Consider the following 12,686-nt stretch of genomic DNA (forward strand, 5'->3'; position numbering starts at 1 on the left):
GGTTGGGGTAAGGGTAAGCAGCTTGGCCCCGCTCTTATATTACCAGGCAAAGCCCCCCTCCCTTGATACAAACTTAAAAAAAAATCAATCAGTATTCAGGTCACACCACCACCCTTAACACAAGACCTTTGACCCCTGCAGGGTTCCACTCTAAGAGCGTGACAGGGATTTGTCTGCGCTGCCAGCGTCTGCTCCGTGTCCGACTAACAAAGTCCTCATGTTGTGGGGAGGAGCACGGTCTGATCCTGTCCACCTCCAACACAATAAATCCAGCTGAGGAGTTCAAGGTGGCCTGACCTGCATCTGACCTGGTCTCTGGAAACACAGCTACAAGCTCCAGCTGAGCCTTTCCTCCCCCATGCCTCTGAGCTCAAGGGAGAAACAGAGGATGTGCTCAGGTTTCAGGGGCAATGCCAGTGTGTAAATGAACACATTTACTCACTCAAATTTCACTTCTTATCGAAAACAGTTGGGGAGCATTCTTTCCGACGCGCCAACTGCATGGGGGCAGAATTTGCATAGCGTAATTACACAGGGGAAAGATCCAGGCTCTAAGGAGCATAACATAACCTGTAATTTGCCATTGTAGTTCCTATGCAATTGACATTCATTCTATGATATTGGAGATAAATGTCAGAATTCAGGCTGTTAGTTTAAGTGATAGTGCATTCAGTATGATAATAACTGTGGTCTTGCACACATTGAATCTGATGAGCAGTCCTGCAATTGCTCCTCAGCACTTTCCCTCCCTACTACGGGGTATTATCATGCTAATCTAAAAGTGAAGAGGAAAGAAATACATTTGAGTGAATGAAGACATATAATAGGAGGCAAGGACCTCTGGAACTGCAAGGAGACAAAAGAGGGTGACAAATGGACACAGACATTATGTTGGCTGGTTAATTAAAAGAACATAGCCTAATTAAAAAGATCTTCCTGGTGAATAGACTGCCTCGGTGCAGTAAGTGACCTGTGTCTCCTGCACATGATGGCCAGTCAAAATCTCTCTTCTTTAACACATTTATTTTACACATCAGAGGGGCTGCAAACACGGACATGGAGCATGTTGCAGGAAGTGTGCTACATCACTGCGTGGTGCTGGTACAAGAGATCTGATTAAATTCCACATCATTTGAACAAACTTATTGCTCATAAATGATTTCACAACAATTTGTTCTGCAAGTAGATTTCTGAATTTTTGTTTGGATTTAATCATTATTTAATTTGAAGTTGTTTGTACTGTGTAGATTAAAGAAACTATGGCTGAGATAAACATGAGTAAATGAGTAGATGCACCTACTGCAATCCTCTTTGCCCATATGTGTCCGGATTTAGTAAAACTCAAACCTGCCAATTCCAATTTTGACCAATTCTGATATCCTTTCACTATCCAACAGATTACAAAAATATTTTTTAGATCCCATCTTTAAAAAGAAATTCATCCGTTTGTTAATAATTAAACACTGAATGATGCGTTATTCTGTAGGACTCCCAGGATACGGGACCTCCATTCACTAAAACACAGCAAAATATGCATTTAGCTGAAATTAACCAAAATGTTCCAAGATATTGAGAGCTTTCTGCCTTCTTAGTTCACGGTGAAGAGCTTCCACATGTACCGCCTGCTAGCGCGTGTGCGCCTAAGCGGCTGTGTTGTTACGGTTGTCACTTTGTGCATGATGAGGACAATCCTGAAGCTCATGAGTATAAATGTGAAAGGCGTAGAATAGAACATATGAGAGTGATCATCCAGCTGAAAACTGGCTGATTCATCAGTGTCTCCTAAAGAGTATTTATGACTGGAATGGCAGGTTAGGGAGCACAATGAATCCAGAATTGTGTCTGTATAGTTCACCCATACATCTGCCATGCCTGCCAAGCACATATTTTATTAAAATGACCGACTGGTGACAAACTGAGCTTTTAAGTTTTTTGAAGCTTGACATTGACCTAATGTGCAGTTGCTTCAGTCATGTAGTTCTAGTGGTTGAGGATATTCCCCTAAGGATTTAAAAAATACAGAGATACACTCCACACATCCTCTCTCAAAGGATCACATTTGTACTGCACATCGAAAACGTGTAGTGTTGCCGTCAAGGCTGATAGGAGTTGAAGCTGTGTCATACTACAGTGTCATTTGGCGCAGGACTTCACACTGATTAAACACTTTCCCACTGTAATCAAAAGCCAGATGTTAGAGGGTAGCAGTATCCCAGGGTTTTTTGTTTTTTTTTTCATAACACCAGATTAAAGACATCTAAAGCTTTCAGGGCAGGATGTTCAGATTTCCTCAAAACAGAAACACAACAGACCTAAATAAGTAATTCACAATCAAAAAGAAAATCTTGACAGGGACCACAGATTAACTAGGCTTTCCTCTTGATTGTGTCATTTTACAGAAAGCCATGTTTGATACCGAGATGCCCCTGACACAGAGCAGAAACCATTCTGTATTTTGCTGCAACACTGCAGTAAGAAGCAGAGACTGGAATGGGAATGTGGTTGCTCATTTTTAAAAGGTCACTAACAGTTATTCATTGAACAAAAGTGCAACCACAGTGTCTGTCACACAAATTTAATAAGTGGAAATTCTTCATTGCTAGCAGCATTGTGTGTATCTAACAGGTAACCTTGTAAGTATTAACTAGCAGGAGATAAATTATGAAATCCTGCTTTAGAATAGTAGAAAGACTTGTGAAGTGTCTTCGTGTCCAAGCCTTTAAGCTGGACTTCTTGATATTTTGTCCTCCTGGTACATGTAGCTACAGGCCAACACTAGCACACACAGTGTTTTCCTGGAGGGCTACTATCAGCTTCAGACGTGGAGTCAGTATTAACGTGTGTGTGTTGCCCCCTTATTCCTGTCACATTCTCCTGTCATTCAGATGCGACATTAAAGCAATACTGTGGTCTGGGTTTTTGTTTACCGTCGGATGGTTTTCGTGCCGTCAGTCACCAGAAACTGCCCCTCAGGGAGACAATGAGAGGCAGGGGGTAGAGCGAGAGGGAGGCAATGAAGAGAGATCAAACAAAGATTCATTCCTGGAAAATGCAAGTGGGCTTGTGTGACTGAGTCGGGGTGTTTGTGTGTCTCTCTATGTGAAAATAAGTTTACAGCTTCAGAGTAAATTAATGAATATGTTCTGTTGCCTGAAGCAGTCATCCACATCACTGCAGGGGTACAGGCACACACACAAACACACACACACTTATGCAAAATTATCATCCATAATTACTCTGAAATTGTTCACACGGTTGGAGCATCACAGTTTGCCTCCAACTCAGCTTGCAAAAAGCATCTTGACCCTGTTCATTATCAGTAGTTATTAGCCCTTTTGTAAAATCTACATTTTTATTGAGCACCAACCTGTAACCTAAATTTTAAAATGCATCATGAAAACAGTCAGATGCATCTACTTCTGAAATCACTGTTAAAAAGGAAAGAGAGGAGTCCGTTGCCAAGTTGAGGGAGTTTGTCTGCAACATGCATCAGGTTATACTTGCATGTTATACTAGCTAAGACCTATAACCACCACTACCGTATTGAAAGGGTTTTTTAGTTTTTAGTACTGCTGGTAACATTGTCACAGCCCAGCACAATGGACTCAGAGATGACCATACACACATGAGAAGAGTTCAGGGTACTGAAGGAGAGCAGGAGGAGGAGGTGGTGGCAGAGGTGGTATGTTTTAGTCAGTCTGGACCACTGCCCAGTTCAAATTCATATATCATTAACTGAACCCCCCACCTCCACCCCCAAAGACCGTTTTAAAAATAGACTCAGTTTGATGGAAACCAGCCCAGAGTTCTGAGAAATGGATGAAAATGACCAAGCTAAGTGTAGGCGAGCAGTCTTATATCTCACACGACGTCCAAGCCAAATATTTGCTGCGCATATGGTGACCACTAAAACATACATAAATAATAGCGTGAGAGCTTAAGTACCGATTAAAACCAGCCTGCATCTGCCCCGAAATGTTCACACAGCAAAACACTTCATACACGCACAGAGATTCACAGTTTCATCTTATGAGCAAAAGCACAGCTGATTCTAAATTTAACACATTCCCGATTTAAGTAAGAAGGTATGCAGGGTGTCGTTTGCAGAAAAACTGGCTGCATTTCCTGTCTGCAGCAGACAGGGTGGACACATAAGGGATCTGATAAAGACCCCATTTGAGGGTTGGGATCCAATCTGAGTTTCCTAAACCATTAATGAACTTTTCAACTAAAATTTGCAGAGTTTCACTCTTGCATATTAGTCAGAACACGATAAAAGGAGAAAAAGCAAGGGAATTTGGCCAACTTTTTTTTGTGACAATGTCAAACGGCCATGTTTTGAAAAATTTGATGCAGGTACAACCCTCCCACCCCCCAAAAGACATGCCACGTTACACTGCTGAGAGGAAAGCCCATTTCATTTCATTCTCCCGTTCATCATAATGGGAGAAAAACATCTATGAGCACTTAAATAAATTAAAGAACCTGTCACCTTAGTGTGTGAAGAGCAGGGATGAGATATAATGGGATCTTACTGGGGGAACCAGCAGCTTTGAAAAAAGTATGACGGGGGGGGGGGGGGGGGGGGGGGGGGACCTTATCTTGGGATTTTAATTTCCTGCTTCGTTTCACGTTTTAAGGCCATGAAAATTCTCATTTCAAAAAGCTGCAATAAGTCTCAGTGACACATGATCATAACTAAGAATTACTTCTTTTGTAACCAAGAAGTGAACTCCCCCCCAACCCCCCCAAAAATGCTCATTTAACTGCTAATTTAGCTATAAAGCTTTTTCCTTTGTTTAATATACCTTTATATATGCCTGAAAGTCAGCATTTTCATTACTGATAAACCAACAAATCACTTCAGCTACAATGTAAAAAAATGTAAAAAGTCTTCAAACCAACAGCGACATTTCCAAATTGCTCATTTTGCATGAAAACCCAAAACCATAACACATAAAAGCAGCAAAAAAAGATGTAATTTCATATTGTATTTTGTATTTGCCTTTTAAGAACACTTTGGACTTGTGTTTTAATGTTTTGACATTTCATTGATGAAGCAATGAAATTAAAAAGTAACTGACAGGGGAGCTGATGATGACGCAAAGCTTGCAAGCTCTAATATGACTCTTCAGCTGATTCTCACAAGTTGTTCATTCACACTCGGGAACAAGGAAAGAGTCTAAACAAAACCTTAACAAGATTAACACGTTTAAACAGACGTTTTCTTATCTTAAAACTGCACAAAGCAGGAGCTTAACCATGCAGCCGTCTCAGGCATACGGGGCTAAAATCTAACAGTTTGGCAGAGAAGTTTGTTCAGCTCTCATGAATTAAAAACAACATACTAATGAACAGCCTAAAAGCTGAATTTTGCCAAAACAGACACGTCTGACAGCAGATTCTCAGGCATCGTCAGCCAACTTTACTAAAGCAAACCTGTTTTTCAATCTTATCTGGATCTGTTTTGTTGTCTCTGAATGTCATCACTCCATCAGCTGTGAGATTTCAATCTGTGCTGCTAAAGGCTGCATGTGAGAGGATATTTTAATGGTACGCAGCCAAACATATCAGTGCAGGGGGAATATATATTGAATCAAGTTTAATTTTCAAGTTGAGTACGGACGTGACCCAGAGCATGGCGACATGTGTCAATAACAACTTCTTCTGTTGAAGACAAAACTGATGTCAGCAGTGCCAAATGCTCATTTAGAGAGTGCACACCAAATCAAAGAGAGGTGGTGAAAGGCTCTGGATGTCTGGTCGGTCTTTCCAGGGAAATAACCTCTGGCACAAAGATGGATGCTTACATTTCCTCTAGAAGAAACAGACGTTTGTTTGGAGGAAATAGGAGAGTAACTGGGCTTTTTAGTACAAGCTGTGATAGCCTCAGTGGCTGAACAGGCAAAGAAAATAACTCCACTAACAGAAATGAAAACTTCACAAATTGAAAAACCAAGAAAAAAAAAAAAAAAAAAAAAAGGGATCGCTACTGTGCCGCCCACCCGGTTTGATTGAGAGCCAGTCTCTGTGAAATGAAGCAGGCAAAAAACACTTAGAAATGGAGATGGAAATAATACTGGAAAAAAAAAACATGGAGAAGTAAAAGCAATTTGTTGTCAAAATGTTTCTACAAACAATAACTCTGATTTAGTAATGCTTATATAGCCAGAAGTCAGAAAAACCGTAAGAGGTAAAAGTGAATAGCGAAAAAGTGAAGAGAAAAAGGATAGACAAAAAGTGAATGTGTCAAATACAAGCCGGTGTTTGTCATCAAAATTTAAACCCATTTGAACTAAAAACTTAACAGAGTACAGTATAGTAGTCAGACTATGTAAGTGCATTTTATTTATGTTTACCACAAAAGAATGAGAGAAAATCTAAAGAATATTGTAACGCACCACATGCCTGCATCTGTTCTTAGATTCAAAGGAAATGCGTATCGTTATGCAACTCTGACTTCCAAAGTGATAGAAAGAAAGAAAAAATGTGTAAAGAATATATACAATTAAAAAATACTAAGCAACTAATAAAATAGTGAAAGCAATAACACATCCATGGCTTCATCATCTGATTTCAACCTGTGGGAGGGTTAGGGTGTGCAGCATATATAAAACACAAAAGAAAACTGTGTGATCATCAACCAATATTCTGCTTATCAAACACACTGTAGCCAATACTGTGGCTGCTTCAGATCAAGCAATCAGTTCCACGGAACTCCTCTTAACCTGCCACAGTTTAAATTTAGCTTTATTTAGCGAAGCCATCGACTCCCCAGACACCCTATGTATCATTTTAGTCCTCACATCTTCCTCATCTGCAACCCCAGCTGCCATTTTTACATCAGAGTTGTTGCCTTTGTCCAGCTTAGTTTGGACACACAATTCTAATCATTCATTAAAAAAAAAAAAAAAAAAAAATCCAAATGGAACGATGGTGACTCAGCATTTTCTCGTTGGAACAAAGTCTCACAAAGGATGCAGGCAAGTACTGACTGGCAACAACAACGCTCACGGCACTCTTGTTGAACAGATGCATTTGGAGAACACAGCATGATTTAATGTTCTACAGAACATGTCATCTCAAAATAAATCAATTTCCACTTTTCAAAAACAAACTTTCCCCATACTGTCTGACTTAACTTACTGAGTGTTAAAGTTTTAAAAGATTTAAATCTGGATCGGAGTATTTAAAGATCTGTGTGCTTTATCATCTGATAATTATCCTTCACAATGATACAAATCCATGCACATAGCAGGCCATGCTAGCTACTTTATCACATGAAATATGAATGAAAAACACAGAGGATTAAATTTTGGATAATTCATTTTTTTCCTTTCAAGAGAGATCCTTTTGGTTGCATTTGCCGCTTCCAAGCAGCCTGTTGGTAGCTTCTGTCACGCAAATCAAAGTGTGTGTGCCTGTTACGCTGTATAAAAAGGAGAGGTACTTCGTTGTTCATCTAAAGAGGGCAGCCAAAATAAGAACGAGTGAGATAAAAAAAACATGAGACTACAGGTATTTTTATGCCAACGGTAACATTTCCTATGTAAAACCTCAGTGAAAACACAGAAACCTCAGCACATGTCTAAACACTGACATGAAACAGAGACCAAAATCCTTAAAAACACACAGCAGCTGAGATTTAATTCTTAACAGAGATTCTTTCATGGGATATTAGATCCCTCTTTCTAGTCTAGAAACATTAATCACAGTCATTTTGCTGATTTTACGAGTTACACATTATATGTTCCCCTCTAATTTCTGGACTCTGTCCAGTAAGTTTTATGAAGCGCAAAACCAGACAGTCATGCAGTGTTCCTGCTCCTCTGCTTGTGGCCATAGCGGGTTGGCAAGTGATGCCTAAGCCCATGTTTGACAAGGGGTTAATGTTTCTGAAGAGCAGCTCGGCAAAAACCACAGGAAGACAGCCAGTCTGGATGGACGGACTGAGGCCTGTCACCAGTCCAGTTTGTGGTCTGCCACCTCCCGCCTCTTTTTCTTCCTTTTCCCTCTAGCCTTTCACTGAACTCTAAGGTTTTCCTCCCAAAATTTACACTCTCATCAGCCTGGCTGTAATTTCCACTGCCGGACTAACCACACCAAGACCACAGGAGGGATATGACTGCACGTCTGTTTTTGGAATCATAAGTAATTATAAGTGTGCCAAGGATTCAGATCAGACCAATGGGAGGAAAGACTGTCAGTGCTGAATTCACCTTAACTTCAGGCAGGCTGCACCATTAATGAGGAAACAGATGCAACTAAATTGGCACCATCTATTATGTCTGAGCCACAGGTAATCTATAAATGAACTTAAAAAAAACCATGCAGGCTAATATACCTGGGAGATTCGTAGCACTGCATCAGCAAAACAATGAGCAAAAACTTTTCTTCCAGGCACAGTTAAGAAGCTGCTTCTGCTCAGTTGGGAGAGCAGCTGAAAATTACGGAAAGAAGAAGGAAAAAAAAAAAAAAAAAAAAAAAGCAACCAGTGAGAGCAGTGATGGAGGAGCCACTTTCCATGCTGCTGAAGGCATGAGGCAGGTCCGTCTGCTGTGCTTAACCTGCGCGTTTGTAACGCTTGACGCAACATGTTAATGTGATTTCGTACCAGCTGTGGCCAAATGGGGCCAGGCCTGGAGGCCAGTGCCTGGTGGTCTTAGCAGATAGCCCGGGCTGGCCTGTGCTGTGTCAGGCCAGGATTATGGATGACAGGGAGCTTGCAGGGCTGACAGGTAATAATTCACTCCCCAGGGGTCCCACACCCTTCGCTGGTTACAACGCAACAAGCCAGTAAAGGGTGGAGGTGCAGAAGGGGAAAAAGCCTTGGAGCTCACATCCTCAGAACCCACCCTCCTCCTCTTTTTCTTCCATGCCCTTCAAGAAACAAGACTCTCACTGGCTGCACAGTTGCCACGGGTAACCAGCCATTATCAAAATGAAATATGAGGTGCCACAGACCGGTGCCGCTTTCAGGTGCAGGGCCAAACAAAGTCCCATATGTTGCGGATGTGGAGGGGAGATTAACTGTTGCTTCCTGAAGCACAGCACTGCACCAACCCATTCTTTAGACATCAGCAGTTGCACATGTGCTTGAGATTGGAGACACTTTAGACAAATCACTGTTGTTAAGGTGGCACAACAATGGCCCAAAATATATCATCCAACATTCCACTGAGCCCAGATGGGGCGGGGGGTAGTATGAGAGCATCAGCTGAACAACTTCAAGCACCTGAGGAGTTGATGTAAAGTGTCTTCATCAGTTCCACTGAAATTCTGCTTTATTTTTTTCCTTACTGACCAACTCAAGCTGCAAAATCAAGTGAGTGTGTTTTATATGTAGCTGTGCTTATATATTGAGCACTTTATCTTGATGATGAAAATGGAACAGGCAAGCTGAATGTCCCCCCCAAGGGCCACAGCCCTCAGCCTCTGGTTAGGAACCTATTTCAACCATCATTACCCTCAGGACCATTAGGAGGATGCCATCTGCACACACATATAGGGCCCTTCCATCTGGGCCTCTTGTCATTTTAAACTAAAACCAAACGACAAAATGGAAATCAGAAATAGAATTATACACTGGGCTAAATGCATCATTAACCTGGCTAACTGAGCAACGGACCTATGTGGGCCTGAGAATGAGAGCTTGGATGAAGAGCAAGCAATTTTCAGGAGTGATGAGGAATGAGCACACATTTACGGCTAGAACTCAGCCCGTTAGCTGAATGAGAATTTCCTAATGGTTATGGGTAAAAGAGGAGGAAAAAACAAAGACAAGCTGGTTGATTCTGAGTGTGGGCGACCAGCACAAACGAGGGCTGAATGTAGATTGCTATGCACTATTCACAGTGTGAGTGGGAACACAGACAGACCTGCTGGTTAAGAATCAGGCATCCCACTTGTCCCTGTACAGAAGCAGCACCTTGCCTTGTCGTGTCAAAAAGAATAATCTGGAACCATTCTGCAATATACTCTGAGCAGCAAAGAGTGCTAAGTCACTGTACAACTGCGGTAAGAAACCGCAAGCCATTAGTGCCCCTCTCCCCATCCTATGATATCACTGCAGCAGCTGAGAGGAGTTGGGACAAAGCAAATCCAAAGAAAGTCACAAGATCTGACCACACTGTCTCCACTTAAAACATCTGACTGCCCGGACCAGGGAGTGCATGACGTTTCTTTCCTAACAACAAAAACAAAAGCCACCTTCTGAATCACCAAATATTGCTGTGCAATTGGGGCAAAGTTGAGTATAAAATCTTAAAATGCCTTTAAAACTTTTGCAAAGCCTGTTATTGATCAGGGGAAAAAAACAGAACAAAGCACCATTGGAATATTGCTGTATTAGTTTGCTACAGGACAAAATCTAAAAAGAAGTGGTGTAGTATGTCGCTTTTTGCACCCTGGCAAGATTTATTTAATGCTGAAATGTTCTTAGCCTCAACTGAAACTGAACACCCACTGAGGGAGAAGAGAGAGTAAATTCACAACAGACTGAGACAAATCATACTCATATTTCTGCAGAAAACGGTTCAAGCGCAGCTCAGCGCATCCATTTCAACATAAATATTCACCAGCAGCTCATTGGACTCTTTAGGCAGAAAAAAAAAGAAGGTTTCAGATGTCTTTGTGCATGGCATTGGGGTCCAAAACAGGCTGTAGTAAAAACTACGTGCAGGAGCAGAGACCTGTTAGAACAATGAGCTCATCGTTATTAATTTTTTTTCCTTCCCCTGTGAGTTTGGTATTAAGAAAAAAAACTGCAGATGAAGTAACCATGATTTAGGAGGTAAAATGTAGGCGAAGTGGGAGGGAAATGTGCCGTCTCATTATAACTAAACAGTCACGCAAATACTGTTTTCCCTATTAAATTGATTTATTCGTGTCATCTGCTGCCTATTCTGCACAAACCATCCAGTGTAAACAAGTTTAGATTGTTTTCGCTAGGAAATAAATCGGTATACAAATTCAATCAATGTTCCAGGCAAAATGCCACTCAACGAGACGCGCTCGTGATAAGTTGTGACTCCTGAAGCAATAACAGGAGTGGAAACATGATACGATATAATTAACTGCCAACACTAAACTATCTTCGATCTCTTACAAAATAAATACGTAAATAATAATAATAATAAATACAATTAAATAAAAAACATTGTGGTCTCAGCAAGTAAATGAGTGTCATTCCTGCAACTGTCTCAGAAACAGCCGAGAAAACTGAAAACCAGCAGCTCCTCTGGAGCCTAAATTAAACTTGGTAGGAGTTAAAGAACATTTTTACATTATTAGGTATTTTTGTAGTGCTTTTTGTAAGCAAATAGCGTTATTCAGATGCTAAAGTATCATCTTATCTGTGGCTAATTAAGATAACGAGACCCCTAATGAGGAAAGAGAGCCCAGCTGCGACAGAACCTCTCCGCTCAGTCTGCAACTAGCAATCGAGCCACTTCTTACCTCATTGTTTCTTTGGTACTTCCACCGTGAAAAACATACGTCGCAGTCTTTCTGCGGTGATAGTGTCGCAGTGACGAAGCAGTCAAGTCTCAATGAAGAAGATTTTAAAAAAGAGAGAGTTGTTAGTTTAAAACTGGTTGTTTTTTCTGCAGTTTGTATTCCCAGAGCGCCAGCGTAGCGAAAAGGCGCCCCTCACTGCTGTTTCAGGACTGGAGTCAGTCAGACTGAAAATCACAACATTTCGGAAGCAGTTTAGGCCACGCCTCCACAACGGAGTTTGACAGGAGTTCCAACCAATAGAAAAACGCTATTATAGTTCTGTCGCCTCCAACTGGTTAATAACTCGAGTATGACTCTTTCGCTCCGCCTAGCAGGGCTCACTTTTCTTCCAGATGTTGAATGCCTGAACACTTGAGCCCCTTCAAAAGCAGACGGCCAATCAGACCACGGGAACGAGGATTTAAACAAGCGCACATTCTGACTTTATGGGAGGGATTAGGTCTGTTTAAACGACTCTAAAAACATATTAGCTACATTATTCTCTCTGTTATACCACACTAGTAAATGTCTGACATCGTATTTCTCATAAATTAGTTATTAGTCCACAGCAATACGAAATTTAGTATAAATACTAGTATAATGTTATTTGGGTCATGCTGGGGTTGTAGCGCGAGGTCCTAATATTAAAATCTTCGAATCCACGTGTTTAGATTTTATTATACCTCTTCAAGGCTTTTTTTCTGATTGAAATTACTTTATTTTAAAAAATATTTTATTTATCCTTTGTCATCCGGCCAAGTCATTGAGCACAAATTCTGATTTACAATCCAGGCAAAAGGCAAAGCATTTGAAGAACTTAGACTGGAAGATAGAGATATAAAAGTTAAAAAGAGTAACACATATTAGGGGCAGGGGGTGGGGGTGACTGATGGTCGACTGACTAGACAAAAAGTGTACAGTATCCTAATTATGCTCTAAAAGATCTAACTTCTTCAGAGTGCTGGTTGTATTATAACACTCAACAAAACCCATAAACATTTAACTGACAAATCCTTCATCAGAAGCTATAACCAACATATTGTGTGTTCTTAAAAGAGAAATGACCGGTAAGCAGTTTTATCTCTGCCCCATTCGACAAAACTTATTTGTAGAGTAGTTGGGGTTTTTTTTTTTTTTTTTAAATAAAACGTAAATCTTTATTATATAAATCAATGGAACCTTAATTTAAT

At 40.8% G+C, this 12,686-nt stretch overlaps 1 protein-coding gene across 3 annotated transcripts in view; it reads right to left on the reverse strand.

Moving 5' to 3' along the window:
• sema6e (sema domain, transmembrane domain (TM), and cytoplasmic domain, (semaphorin) 6E) overlaps positions 1 to 11,658 on the reverse strand; it is a 156,382-nt gene extending 144,724 nt beyond the window's left edge. For all 3 annotated transcript variants that reach the window (XM_041988107.1, XM_041988106.1, XM_041988103.1), the window contains exon 1: positions 11,458 to 11,658. The gene's annotated coding sequence lies outside the window, so the exon portion shown is untranslated. The remainder of the gene's footprint in view (positions 1 to 11,457) is intronic.
• Positions 11,659 to 12,686: the final 1,028 nt, after the last annotated feature.

The sequence above is a fragment of the Melanotaenia boesemani genome, chromosome 6 (genome assembly GCF_017639745.1).
Source record: "Melanotaenia boesemani isolate fMelBoe1 chromosome 6, fMelBoe1.pri, whole genome shotgun sequence".
In the NCBI taxonomy this organism is placed as follows: domain Eukaryota; kingdom Metazoa; phylum Chordata; class Actinopteri; order Atheriniformes; family Melanotaeniidae; genus Melanotaenia; species Melanotaenia boesemani.